The 15,980-nt window shown below is 33.7% G+C and overlaps 1 pseudogene; it reads left to right on the forward strand.

Moving 5' to 3' along the window:
* LOC107949478 (cytochrome P450 81Q32-like) overlaps positions 1 to 6,497 on the forward strand; it is a 45,569-nt pseudogene extending 39,072 nt beyond the window's left edge.
* Positions 6,498 to 15,980: the final 9,483 nt, after the last annotated feature.

The following is a 15,980-nucleotide window of genomic DNA, read 5'->3' on the forward strand; positions in this document are numbered from 1 at the left end:
TGACCTGCACAATCTATTAAACTCATCAGAACAGAACTCTAAGCCATTGCCTGTGCAGAGGTATTTATTTTTTTTCCCATCTATTTTTCAATCATAATTTTCCAAGACTTAAATGCGAACGACCAAACTTTTCTAGAAAAATCATCAATAAAGGTTAGCATATAATTAGCTCTACCTCTCGAAGGCACTCTGGATGGCCCCCACAGATCAGAATGAATATACTCCAACGTTCCCTTCGTGTTGTGGATTCCTCTGGTGAATCGAACTCTCTTTTTCTTCCCAAAAACACAGTGCTCAAAGAAATTTAGTTTGCAAATTTTTTGCCCATCAAGAAGCCCACTTTTGCTCAATTCTGCCATGCCATTGTCACTTATATGCCTTAGGCGCATATGCCAAAGTTTAGTAATATCATCATCTAACAAGAAAGAGGAAGCGACAACTGCATCACCAGTAACTGTAGAACCCTGCAAAACATATAACTTGGCAGTCATTCTCTGCCCTTTCATCACAATAAGGGAACCTTTGGAATCTTTAAAACCCCACTTTCAGCTGTGTATTTGTATCCTTTTGACTCAAGAGTACTCAACGAAATTAAATTTCTTTTCAATTCTGGAACATGTCCTACGTCACTAAGTGTTCTAATAACTCCATTAAACATCTTAACTTTAATTGTTCCAACACCTGCGATTTTACACGAAGCATTATCTCCCATAAAAACAACGCCTTCAGACACTATTTCGTAAGTTGTAAACCAATCCCGATTGGGACTCATGTGGAAGGTGCAGCTTGAGTTAAGTATCCACTCCTCACTCACTTTAGAATTTTTGACCTAAGTGACTAGAAGTTCACCATCACTGTAGTCTTCTACAACATCAGCTTCACCGGAATTTTCTGGTTGTTTTCCCTTTTGATTCACAGCCGGCCTTTTAATCTTGTTCTATAGCTTATAGCACTTAGATTTAATGTGCCCTTTCTTCTTGCATAAGCTACAAGTTTTACCTCTGTTTGAAGACTTTGGTATACCATAGATTTACCGTGAGGATTCCGTTCCTGTGTCCTTCCATGATCACCATCAGCATTCTGATTTTGTCTCCCACGAACAATGAGACCCTCTCCCTAAGAGACGTGTTTAACCACAAGATGCTTTATCTTATCATACGAGGTCAAAGAATCATAAACCTTATCAACTGTGAAAGACTCGCAGCTATATAAATTGTGTCTCTAAAGGTTGAATAAGACGGTGGCAACGAACAAAGTAGAATCAACTTAGATCTTCCTTATCATACTGAACCTCCACGGTATTCAAGTTTGAGAGAATTTCTTTAAACACTGTTAAGTGTTCATTTACAAACGCACCTTCCTCCAAACGATGAGCATAAAGACGCTGCTTCATATGTAGCTTGCTTGTTAGAGTTTTCAACATGCATATTTGTTCTAGCCTCTTCCATAATGCAATGGCAGTCTTATCTTTCATCACATCCTTCAAAATTTTGTTGGACAAGTGCAGATGTAATTGTGTTAACGCCTTTCGATCCTTACACTTCTTCTCTTCATTTGTTAATTTCGAAGGCATCTTATCTATCCCTAGCAGGGCATCCTCTAGATCCATCTGGGCAAGAACTGCTTGCATCTTAATCTGCCACAATGCAAATCTGGTGTTGCGATCCAATAGCAAAATTTCATACTTCAAAGGCATCATTATTGTGATCGAGATGAACAACCCAGAAGCTCTGATACAATTTGTGAAAATAAAATAAAATATAGAACATACAGATTTTTATGTGGAAACCCTTTCGGGAAAAAACCACGGGAAAAGGAGAAGAAAATTCACTATGTCGAATTCAAATTATTACAAGAGAAATAGACTATGTCTATTTATAGGCTTATAAAGTCATATTCTAGTAAGATTGAAACACCTTATTCTAATCATTATCAAATAGATGGAATTTAATAAGGTTTAAAAAACCTTATTCTAAAATAAAATAAAAGAAGTGTAATTCTATATGGATTCTTCTTTTATTTTATTTTACCACTGTATTTTATTTCAATAAGGATTCGGGTCACTTAATTCTAACAGGGATGAAGTTAGCTGCTTGTTGCGCTGATTGTGCCAGGTTTCTGCCGATGGGTTCGCCAAGGTAGAGCTGAAATCATTGTTTTCGGAGCTAACGTTTAACATAATCATGAAAATGATGGTTGGGAAAATGTATTTCGATGACGAAGCTACCCAGAATTCTGATGAAGGGAGGCGGTTCCGGGAGACGATTAAAGAGCTTTTTGAATTGGCAGTGTCTTCATATCCTGGAGATTTCCTGCCAATACTGCAATTGGTTGATTACAATGGATACATCAAGAGAATATAAGATCTGGGTAGTATAATAGATGAATTAACGCAAGGAATGATCGATGAACATAGAAGCAACAAAGGCGATTTGTACATCAAAAACACTATGATAACCCATTTGCTATCTATGCAAGAATCTTAGCCAGAATATTATACTAATGAAATCATCAAAGGACTCATACAGGTCAGCTGGAATTTTTATATATTCTTTTATATTTGATTCCTACATGCTTTTTCAGAAATCTCTAGGGAAAAGGATTTATAACCATCATGATTTTTTATATTTTAAAATTGACAAATTGGACTTTGGTGGTCGATGACAACATTCCCATTTTTTAATTCATTTCTTTTTTGTCCATATTTTTTCGTTTTTTTCTTCTTCCCAATTTTGTTTGTTCTTTTATTTTTCTTATTTCCCACTATTGTTTTTTTTATTTGTTATAAAAATGTATTATTATTGTAACTTAGGAATAACTTACATTAGGATAGTCCTAAAAATTAAGATTTTTAATGAATGACAGCTATTATAAAAAAATTAAGGTTTTTAGGCACCAATAAAATTTTGTCACATCATCAAAATTTAAAGGACATGAAATTATTATTATACATTCATTCATAGATAAATTATTTTATGCACCCTTTCCACCATATTATTCATGATCCCCTCCCAATTCTTTGATAATGTTTCAACAATTTTTTTCATGTCATTGACACATAATATTGGTAAATTTTTTTACCCTGAACCTAAAACTTAAAACCCCAAACTCGAGCCCTTAAACTTTGAATTTGAATCCCAAACCCTTAAACCCTAAACCTAAACCTAAACCTTAAACCCTAAACTTTAAACCTTAAACATTAAATCTGAAACCCAAACCCTAAATTTTAGGGTTCGAGGTTCGAGGTTCGAGGTTCAAGGTTCAAGATTTAAGGTTTAAGGTTTAAGGTTCAAGATAAAATAATTACCAAAATTATGTGTTAATGACATAAAAAAATTGCAAAAAATTACTATTTAAAAAAAATTGGTTGCACAAAAATAAAAAATATTAACTTATGAAAAAACAAAATGAATAAAATTTGTAAAAGAAGAAAAAGATGTTTGTTTATAATTTAAAAAATTAATTATTTTAAGTAATTTAATTAAAGTTAAATTAAGTTGGAGAAGATATTATAAAGGAAGAATAATTTTGGTTTGTTCTTCCTTGATATAGAAGGAAAAAAAATTCAAAGATAATGATTTTATTTATATATTTAGGGGCAAATAAGTTTGGTTTGTTCTTCCTTCACTCTTAGTTTTATTAGAAAAAAAATATTTATACTAAATTTGGTGACGATATTATTTTTTTCTACATATGTTCAGTACATAAATAAGTGATAAATCATTACACATGATAATTTTTAACAACTCACATGATTTGTTTGTGGTAAATAAAAGGAAAATTCAAAAGTTTTCAAGTCAAGGGTTACATAACCGTGTGGCAGAGTTCAGCCCTTATAGCTTCAAACATGGTCGTGTGGTTAACTTACACGCTCGTGTGCAATTTTACACGCCCGTGTGCATGAATCGCGTAACTCTTTGATTTGGATCATAAGGTCGTGTCCCAAGCTGTGTGTCTGCCCATGTAAGATCTGCACCTATACTGTTTAAAAACACGCTTTGGGCACACGCCTGCGTGGGTTGCCCATGTATTTCACACGACCGTGTGACAGCTAGTGTCACTAGCCGTATGAGCCCAAAAATGACCCATTCCATGCACAAGTTTCATCCATTTTCTTAGGTACATAAAACATTTTCAAACATATAATTTTATAGGTCATTAGACACCCTTAGTGGCATCCAAAACATATAATAGAATCAATTCAAATGCTTAACCAATGTGCCATCATTGACACCACAGTACTTCATGACAAAACACTTCGATACTAACATATATAAAGCATATATACATAATGAAGTTTACTTCCATTTCATCACTTACCACAATTCAATATAGGGTCATTGATTTCACTTAAATCATTCATTTCATGTAACACCCCAAACCCGACCTAGAAGTCTAAACCAAATTTAGAATGCTACATTGACCACCGAAGTGATCATGAGAAAATCTTACAAAACTAGTCATTCTTAATTCGATTCCTGAAATAATTAATATCAAGTATTAAAAAAGCAGAATAATAAAATGATTAAACTATAAAACAAAATTATACCACAAGGTTAAAAACCTTATATTCAAAAGTGAATAACCAATAAAAGTTTGAAACCACAAACTAATAACTTATTAGCCTCAAAACTATCTGAGTCGTCTACATACCGAGTCCAGCATCCAAAATCCTAAAGTGTACCTAAAAAGTGAACAAAAGAGGGGGTAAGCTATACGACCTTAGTGTGAGATCAAACTAACTAGCTACTGAAATAGTAATAAATACAGTAAACCTGAAAATAGTTCAGCAGTAGAACACACTTACAGAGCGATTATAACAAACAGACCATATGTAACTTTACAGTCATATAGCTCTGTTAGACACAATATCTGAAATTCTCAGAAGTCACAAACTGGCCTAATCCCTTTTTTCCAGAATCAGAATTGGTTGGGCCTTAGCCCATCACACAAGGTTTCTTTAGACACGAGTGCCTTTCAGTCCAATAGTACAATCCGACTCCTCAGTCAATCAGACAGTCAAATAATTCAGTCAGACAGTCAAATAGATATTGTAGTCACAAAATCACACAGACGCATATGAGTGCAAATGAATTATAAAATAAACCACCTATCCAACCAACACACATTCTATGGGGATTTAATCAACCCACCCATCCCTACACTCTGAGTAGGACCTCGAAAAGCCCATCCAACCTTATACTCCATAGAACGTCATCTCGGGTTACCCGACAACGATGATCATCAATATTGTCCTTGACCCTCAGGGAATTGAAACCACCCACGACCCTCTGGGTATTAGGGCTATCGATGAGTGTATAATAATATTTTGCTATCTCTAAAATTTAACAATGTAACACTATTTTATTGATGCCTAAAAACTATATTTTTTAGGATGATCATAATATAATTTATTCTCTTATAACTTATCCCGTAAATTTATTATATATTTAGGTTAATAGCTACCATAGCAATTTTTTTAAGTATTTGGTGTTTGATATTTGTATTTATTATATATTTAAATATGAGAATAAAATGATAATTAAATTTAAAATTATTAAATATATATCCATGTTATATTGAGAGCTATTTATATTTATTAATAATAGTTACAATGATATTTAATTATGTTTGAATAAAATTATTAGTATGTATTTATAAATTTTTTTATATATTTTTTAATTTAATGATGACATGTCATGTTATTATTTAATAATGGTACATTAAATCTTATTTTATATATAAATACGGCTTTCTTTAAATTGAAATGATTTCATTTTAAATTAAGAGGGATATACTAAACTTACATCACACATTTATTATTGGTTTGAATTTCATTTTTGCAGGTGATTTTAAATGCAGGAACTGATACAACAGCAATAACATTGGAATGGGCAAGGTCTAATCTGTTGAACAATCCTCATATGCTAGAAAAAGCTAAAGCTGAATTAGACAAACTTGTCGGTCAAGAAAAACTGGTGGAAGAAGCTAATATCGCAAAATTACCTTACGTACAAAGCATAATTCAAAAACACTTCGGCTATATCCAGCAGCTCCACTGTTAGTTCCACATTCAGCATCTGAAGTTTGCAATATTGGACGCTATGAAATACCCAAAGATGCAATTGTGATGGTAAATGCTCGGGCTATTCAAAGAGACCCTAAGTTATGGGATGATACATTAAGCTTTAAGCTAGAGAGGTTTGAGGAACGCAAAGAGATGAGTGACCAGATTTATAAGTCGATGTCGTTTGGATTAGGAAAAAGAGCTTGCCCTGGAATGGTATTAACTCAACATGTTTTGGGGTTGACATTAGGAGCATTGATTCAATGTTTTGAGTAAGAAAGGGTGAGTGAAAAGGAAATTGACATGACTAAAGGCCAAGGGCTTTACTATGCCTAAAGTTCAACCATTAGAAGTCATGTGCAAAGTAAGCCAGCTCGGGAAGAAGTTACTTACACCACGTTTTGTTCGCTGTAATGAAATAGAGCTATAATCAGTAATTCAATTGTTTGGTTGAATGGAATGATGTTGTAATAGCATAAGAAAAAAAACTAAAATGATCAAAATACCCTTAGTAGAATTTTTTTAAGTAAGATAATTTTTGTTGTTAAATTTTACTAGAATTATTATTAAATTTAATAATAATAAATAATTTAATCATATTTTAATATAATTATTACCAAATATAATATAATTTAATAAAAATAAAAATATATAATTTAATAACATTCTTAATATAATTATTATTAAAATATGAATTAATAAAAATCTTAACATAATCTCATGGGATCATAGTTGCCAATATTACAAATATTGATCCAAAAACAATAATTATTCCCTTTTTTATATATATGAAAAATATCAAACATCTATACACCAAACAAACCCGAGCAAGCAGACCCTTATTTTAACTTCTCTATATTTTTCCCCAACCTGTTAACATCAATTCCAAAAATATTCCCCCCAAAAATATCAAAAAAGAAAAAGGGTCCTATTGTTACCATTGATGTATCTTCAATCTAAATCACTTTCCATACCCTCCATGGCCTTCAATCCTATTAGTCTCTACATCATGCTAAAACCCCGCATCAGAAACATGAATTGACTTCTTCCACAAGCCTATAATAGAAAGCAAAATGTTAGATCATGGCACCTTACTAACAAAAAAGCAATGAAGAAAATAAAATCACCTTTAGATATATACACATATATATACACACACAAAAATAAAAAAATTGGTGGAGGATAACAATAAGACTTCAACTAATTTAGAAACAAACTACAACAAAATAGTTCTAAATAGAAGTCAACAAATTTAAGTTCTAGCAGTAATAAGATATTCATGCCAATGAGTTTATAACAAAAGATCTACGAAAATACTATGATTCTATCAGTATCCACAAAATTGTTATAACTAACACTATAATTAGCCTCAAAACAAATCTTATGCCACCATAAAAAAAGATATAGGGAGAGGCTCTATCTACTTGGTTCTAGATCTAAATAGTAAGAATAAAAGACATGAATCACTATTAATAATCAATCAAATTTCTTAACTAATGCAGTAGGATGGTAATGGATCACATGGATATATTCTTATCACATCAGGAATGAGGGGCATCTTAATAGAGTTTGAAATACCAAATTTAAGTTATATCCTTATCACATCAAGAATGAGGCGCATCTTAATTGAGCTTGAATTACCAAATTTAAGTTATAAATTAGGTTGCTAAATCAAGATTAGATACGATTTATCCATCTGACAATGCTAAGAGATACATGTATCAAAAATAAATCAGGACCAATCTAGAAAGAACTAATAACTTTCAGAATAACACAAACAAATCCATACACCATGCTCAACAATTGTAACCAGATTTTTCTTGCCTATATTTAGGTGGTTTAAAAGGTTTCAATTTTGGACTTTTTTTCTAGTATAGAATTTTAAGAAGAAATAAAAAGATTCATAGGACCAAAGAGCCCCAACAACAAAATTTTAGTAAATGTAACAAATACAAGTTACAATGAAGCCCATCATACCGAAGGCGAAGCAAGTTCATCTTCATCCTCTCATAATTCCTTGATATCAGAGTCATCAATATCTTCATCATCCCATTTGCTTTTAAGTTGTTCCTTTGCAAGGAAAGGTGGAATCTCATCCTCTGCAACAACAACATACAACTTCTTAAGCCAGAAAAAGGGGGGGAGGTTTCAAGAAAAGGAAACCAAGAATAAAAAAAATGACATAATTCAATAGGTTCTCCAACTAAGGTTGGGAACAAACCATAATATTTAGCACTTATTAACAACTTAAAAACATATTAAATCCATAATAGAAATGAATATGCTTTGAGGTCTCTTTACACTTTAAAACTTCTATACAAAACTACCAGGCGACTATCAGGTAATGTTTCAAGAAAAGAACTAGTGAATCCCAACAATTGAAGCCAATACTAGATTCCCAAGATGTTGCCACAATTAGTGATCTTCCACTACATGTAGTTTTTCTTTTTAATCGAAAGAAAAAAAACCCTAGATTTCTCTTTTTGGTCTTGTAGCACCATAGTCGATTTCCCAAGAAACTCAAAGCAAACACCTTTAAAACATCTCAACTAAACCTCATAAAATCCAAAACCAAAAACAAGTAAAAGCCCTAAATTTCAATAAACCCAATAAAATTTAACTCTAAAAAAATTTCCCACATTCAAGTTCATACATAATAAAACATAAAAAAGGAAATAGAATCACTTATCAGTCAAAGCCTTAGGAATTAACAACAAATTCAAGCCAAAATTAAAACTTACCCCAGTCTTCCATCTGCACTTAACAACAACTCGCCTTATCTTTCTAGCATTTGTGAAAATCAAAGCAATGAAATCAAATAGGGGAAATAAAAAATGCAGTGAAAAATTACAAAAAAAAAGGAAAAAAGGGTTGCAACTCTATAACCAAAGGGTTTTATTGGCTTAAAAGGAATGATGCTTCAATAGATTGACTTAGGTCTCCTCTATAATTAAAGGACAAAAAAAGGAAATGTAGAGATGGGAAGAAAAGAAAGTTACAGTTTCTTCCTTCTTTCGGCTGAGGTGAGGGCAAAAATTGAAAATGAGAAAAAAATTCTTATGCCAAGCATTGAATGAAGATTCAGTGATGACAGATGGGAATGGCTATTCAGCCAATTCCTGTAATAGACCTTGAATCAATTCAGGCTCATAATACCATTACAATAAACCAATCTAATGTTTGGTGGTGGGCCCGCCGAATTGGGTTGGAATCTATTCATAAACCCCCAACCAAACATGTTGTTAGTTTTTAAAACTGTTTGGGATTAGTAAACATTTTCTTTACTGTTTTTATAATTTTTCATGAAAAATGTCTTTCATGGTTGTGGCTTTCTACTGGAAACTTAATTTTTTATTGCATTTCATGATTTTATCTTTACATTACAACTTGAGGGCAAATAGAAATGTAGAGCATATATATTTAAACTATTATAATCCTTATCCAATTTCTTAGTTATTCTACTACTAAACTTGGGTCGAGTTATTGTTCAAACTCGAAAGCTTGTCCAAAATTTAGGAGGATTTGGAGAAGAATATTAGGTCCGAAAAACGGGTTTGGATAAAAAAATGAACCTTTAAAATTATGGACGAGGATCAGGCTTGAACTGTCACATCCCTAAAAGAGGTTTAGAAGAAATATGAATAAAATGTAGATTTTTTGTTCTTTTTAAAGCATAGGGTAAGAATGTAACAGCCCAATTTTGGGCCTAGACGGTACAGTGGTTTCAGGACCACCAATTCGACATAGAAAAACTTATTTTTATTACAGTTTCATGGTTTAAAATTTTATGGAATGATTCCGTGAAACTTTCGTTCAAAAATTTTGATGTTTGGGCACTCAATTTAGCAAAAAGGACTAAATTGTAAAAAGTGCAAAAGTTGAGTTCTACATGCTAGAGGAGTCAACTTGCTATGAAATTTCAAATTGAAGGTCCTTAGATGGTAGTTAGACCATTTTACTTTAAGTTGGACAAAAATAGACATGAGGTAAGAGAATTTTAGTGTTTTAAGAAAAGGGCATTTTGGTCATTTAGTAATTAAATGAATTAAAAAGCAAAAATCAAGCCACAATATTGTTCAATTTCTACCCTTGGCCAAAAATTTCAAAGGGGAACCATAGCTAGGGTTTGTTCATCTTTCAAGCTCGATTGTAAACCCGTTCTTGTCCCATTTTTACTACTCTTTACATTTTTGAAGTTGTTATCACTCGATCTATCTATTTCTACCATTAATTTGAGAAATGATTAAAGTCTAGGGTTTTAACCATGTTAGATATGTTTGTATTTTGATGTCTAACGGTAGAAAATATGTGTTTGGTGTATGATAAACAACTTTTGCTAGGTGATTTTTTATGAAAATGTCAAAAGGATCAATTTCTAAAAAGGTTATAAAATGTGTGTAAAAGTATGATTAAATGAAAATTTTGGGTTTTATAAGCATAAAAGAGGTTCGTCTAGGCTTGGGAATCAAAGAAATTGAATCTATTTCAATTTAAGAGCCTAGGGACCAAAGTAAAAACTGTCAAAGTTTAAGGGCAGAAATGTAATTTTTTCATAATATGATTGTTGAACTTATTTGAGTAATAATAAATAAGTTAAATTTACTATTATAGATCAAGAGAAATGAGGTTCGGACCTAGACTGAGGGAAAAATAAGGTGTTTGACGATTAGGTCCCATTTCTACTATTTTTGTACCGAGGTAAGTTCTTATGTAAATAATGCATTGTTTTAATTATGTTTTAAATGCTTCATTATTATATGAAATGTGATTGACTCATGGACATATTCAACAAAGTTACGACAAGCATGAAATCCCGGTTGAACCTTAATGTCATGACATTAAGGTTACTAAGACTACGTGTAAGACCATATCTAGGATATGGCATCAGTATGAGACTTCATGTAAGACCATATCTAGGATATGACATTGATATGAGACTTCGTATAAGGCCATAGCTGGGCTATTGGCATCGGTATGAGATCCCATGTAAGACCATATCTGGGATATGGCATTGGTATGGTACTGTGTGTACAGAACTCCCGAGTATCCTTTAGTATTCCAAGTGGTTCAACGGGTAATTTAATGAGTATGTCAAAGATGAATTGCGTGTAAATCCAATCCGAGATGACTCAGGTATGTACGAAAAACTTATACCTGATGAGCTCGTTATGTGATGAACTCTCGGTAAGGTTATGATTGAGTAAGTTATGATTATCATGTTAGTTGTATGTCAAATGTATTATTATGATGCCTATTATTTGCATAGGAACTTACTAAGCTATATAGCTTACTCCTATTTTATTTTCACTTGTCTTATAGTGTCTCCAAGCTAGCTCGGGGATTGGAGACTGTCGGAGAGCCATTCATACTATTAACTGATTATTTTGGGCACCAATGAATTTGACATTTTAATATGTGTCATGATTGAATTGGCCTAATGTGTTGGCCTATATTGGTTGATAATTCATTTTGTAAATGGCCACTGAAATTGGCTAATATTGGTTTAAGTATATATGCATATGATGATGTTTCCATGGATGTGGAAATTTACATGGTTTAAGTTGATAAGTATGTGATGATTGTATATGGTAAATGGTAGCATGTGGATGATGTGTGGATGTCTTGATTGTGGCTGAATTGGTTGAATGTAATTTCTTGGATTGGTATTATGTTTTGTTGTGTAGGTTTGTGCATAAAAGGGTGACAACATGACTTGGTAAATAGCCTTGTTTTTGTCCACACGGATAGACACACGGCCGTGTGTGACACACGGCTTGCCCCTGGGCGTGTGTTCTGGCTGTGTGTCCCCTGCACCTTAATTGTTGCAAAATAGAATGCTCAGAATTGAGCACACGAGTAGAGACAAGGCATGTGTCTAAGCCGTGTGGATGACACGGCCTGCCCACATGGGCATGTCCCAAGCCACATAGGCATGTGGCTCTTAAAACATGAAAAATTTTCTAAGTGTTGTGAATTTTTCTAAAGTTCTCAGTTTAGTCCCAAACCGCTTCCAATGTATGTTTTGGGCCTTGTAGGCTCGCATTAGGGACGTTATGAATGTTTGTGAAAAAATTGAATTTTGGATGGAAATTTACATCTCAGTTTTGTGTGATTGCTTGTGTATAAGTCTGGTAATGCCTTGTACCTTGTTCCAGCGTCAAATATGGGTAAGGGGTGTTACATTTAGTGGTATCAAAGCTACGGTTTAGTCAGTTCTCGGACTAACATAGCGTGTGTAAGAGTCTAGCTATACATGCCATAAATGAACTGTGATAGTGTGATGACTCTTGACAATTTTAAATTGTGTTTTTGTATAGCAATCGAGCTGAGGCTGATGATGTTGAAAGTAATGCGCCGGCTCCTGCTCAAGGGGAAGCACCATTTGATAGTAGACCCCCAACGGTTGGTCAGGGAGAAGGGGGTAGGGAAGCCTTTCTCCATATAATGAATGAGCGGTATACAAAGTTTTTTCGAATAAATCTGAATGCCCAACCTCCTCCATCCCCACCTATTTTGTAACACCCCTTACACGTATTCAACGCCAAAATAGGGTACGAGGCATTACCAGACTTATACACTAGCAATCACACAAAATCAAGATGTAAATTTCCATCCAAATTTAAAACTTTTCACAAACATTCACAACGTCTCTAAAGTGAGCCTACGAGGCCCAAAACATACATTGGAAGTGGTTCGAGAATAAGCCAAAAACTTTAGAAATTTTCACAACACTTAGAAAATTTTTCATGTTTTAAGAGTCACTTGCCCATGTGGCTTGGGACACGCCCGTGTGGGCAGGCCGTGTGGTCACACATGCCCATGTTCCTAACTTGTGTAATTCTCTATTTGTCACCCAAGAACAAATTGAAGTCACACGGCCAAGTCACACGACCGTGTGCTAGGCTGTGTGGTCGATTTAAAATTTATGATTTTTCATAAAATAGGTGCAGACTTCACACACCCAGGGCACATGCCTGTGCCTGAGGTCGTGTCATCCACACGGCTAAGACACATGCTCGTGTCTCTACCTGTGTGCTCAATTCGGAGCATTTTGTTTTGCAACAATTAAGGTGAAGGGGACACACTGCCAGAACACACGCCAGTGTGTCTACCTGTGTGGACAAAAACAAGGCTATTTACCAATCCATTTTGTCACCCTTTTATGCACACATCTGCACAACAAAACATAACACCAATCTAGGCAATTACATTCAACCAATTCAGCTACAATCAAGACATCCACACATCATTCACATGTTACCATTTACCACATATGACATCACATACTTTTCAACTTAAACCATGCAAATTTTCCACATCCATGAAAACATCACCATACGTATATATATATTTTAAACCAATATTAGCCAATTTTAATGGCCATTTACAAAATGAGCTATCAACCAACAAAAGCCAATACATTAGGCCAATTCAATTTTGACACATAACAAAATAACCAAGTCCCTATACATGCCATAACTCAAAATGTCAAATTCGTTGGTACCCAAAATAACCAGATGATAGTGTAAGTGGATCTCCAACAGTCTCCGATCCTCGAACTAGCTTGGTGACACTATAAGACAATGGAAAAGAAAATAGGAGTAAGCTATATAGCTTAGTAACTTCCTATGCAAATAATAGGCATCATAAACCAACATTTAACATACAATTAACATGATGATAATTGGCATAAATGTTATTGAGATCTTATAATCATAACTTACTCAATCATAACCTTACCGAGGGTTCATTACATAACGAGCTCATCACGTATGAGTTTTTTGTACATACCTGAGTCATCTCGAATTGGATTTACACACAATTCATCTTTGACATACTCATTAAATTACCCATTGAACCACTTGGAACACTAAAGGATACTCGGGAGTTCCGTACACACGGGACCACACCAATGCCATATCCCAAATATGGTCTTACACGAAGTCTCATATTGATGCCATATCCCATATATGGTCTTACACATAGTCTCAATAACCTTAATGTCATGACATTTGTATCCTAGCTATTCCTAAGGTTCAACCGGGATTTCACTCTTGTCGTAACTTTGTCAAACACACTCAATGGTCAATCATAGTTCATACAATAATAAATTGTTTAAAACATAATTAAAACAATGCATTATTTACATAAGAACTTACCTAGGTACAAAAATAGTAGAAATGGGACCTAATCATCAAACACTTTATTTTTTCCCCGATCTAGGTCCGAACCTCGTTTCTCTTGATCTTAGCAAATTTAATTCATTTGGTATTTACATTACTTAATTTAGTTCAAAAATCACATTATGGAAAAAATTATATTTTTTCCCCTAAACTTTGACATCTTTGCACTTTGGTCCCTAGGATTGTAAATTGAAATAGATTCATTCTTCGACTCCAAAGCCTAGCCACCTCTTTTATGCTTACAACAACCCATATTTTCATTAATCATACTGTTATACACATTTTATAACCTTTTTACAAATTGGTCCTTTTGACATTTTCATAAAAAATCACGTAGCAAAAGTTGTTTGTCTTACATCTAACATACATTTTTTACCATTAGCATCAAAATGCACAAATATTCTTCATTGGAAAAATTTTAGACTTTGATTTTCTTTCAAATTAGTCCTTGAAATAGCTAGATTAGGTTACAAGGATCTCAAAAACATAAAAATCATTAAAAACGGGGCTAGAACAGACTTACAATCGAGCTTGGAAGATGAAAAAACCCTAGCTATGGTTCCCCCTTGAGAATTTCAGCCATGGGAAGAAGATGGACAAAAATTGGCTTTTAATTTGATTTTTAATTCATTTATTAGCCAAATGTCCAAAATGCCCCTAACTTAAAACATAAAATTTCTCTTACTTCATGTCTATATTTGTCTACTAACTTAACAAATGGTCTAATTACCAGCTAAGAACCTTCAATTTAAAATTTGATAACAATTAGACACCTCTAGTATTTAGAACTCTTTGCGATTTTTACAATTTAGTCCTTTTTGTTAAATTAAGTGCTCAAATGTCAAAATTTTTGAACAAAATTTTCATGAAATCATTCCATAAAACTGTAAACCATAAAAATTTAATAAAAACAAGTTTTACTACGTCAGATTTGTGGTCCCGAAACCACTGTTCTGACTAGGCCCTAAATCGAGTTGTTACATATTCCTTGATTGATTCCCATAGCTCCACAAGGTATGAAATTTTTAAGAATGAATAAGCCCCCGGTTGATAAGATCCAAAAGCATAGGGTTAAATATTTAGAGCTAATGTGGATGATGATCCCGAGAGAGCCGAGTTTTGGCTCGAAAACTCTATTGGGGTATTTGACGAGTTGTCTTGCACACCAGATGAGTGTTTAAAGTGTGCCATCTCACTTTTGAGAGATTTTGCATATCACTGGTGGAATACACTGGTATCGGTGGTACCGAGAGAGAGGGTTACGTTGGAATTCTTTCAAGAGGAGTTTCGAAAGAAATATATTAGTCAGCGATTCATTGATCAGAAATGTAAGGAATTTCTAGAGCTAAAACAGGGTCGAATGTTAGTGACAGAATATGAGCGAGAATTTGTCAGACCTAGTAAATATGCTCGAGACTGTGTTTCCACCGAGTCTATCATGTGCAAAAGATTTGACGATAGACTGAATGAGGATATTCATGTGTTAGTTGGGATCTTAGAGATGGAAGAATTTGTGATGTTAGTGAAACGGGCATGTAAGGCTGAAGGGTTGAATAAAGAGAAGAGGAAAGCTGATTGTGAAGCTAGAGATTCAAGGAAAAGACTGATGAGTAAGTCGTTTCCATCTCATTCAAGGAAATATAAAGAAATGTATTCCCGTTTGAATGAATCAGCTAGGTATTCTCACAGAGGCCGTGGGAAGCAATACTTGAGTTTTAAATCTCAAGCCA

Source organism: Gossypium hirsutum, chromosome A12 (genome assembly GCF_007990345.1).
Source record: "Gossypium hirsutum isolate 1008001.06 chromosome A12, Gossypium_hirsutum_v2.1, whole genome shotgun sequence".
NCBI classification, from domain to species: domain Eukaryota; kingdom Viridiplantae; phylum Streptophyta; class Magnoliopsida; order Malvales; family Malvaceae; genus Gossypium; species Gossypium hirsutum.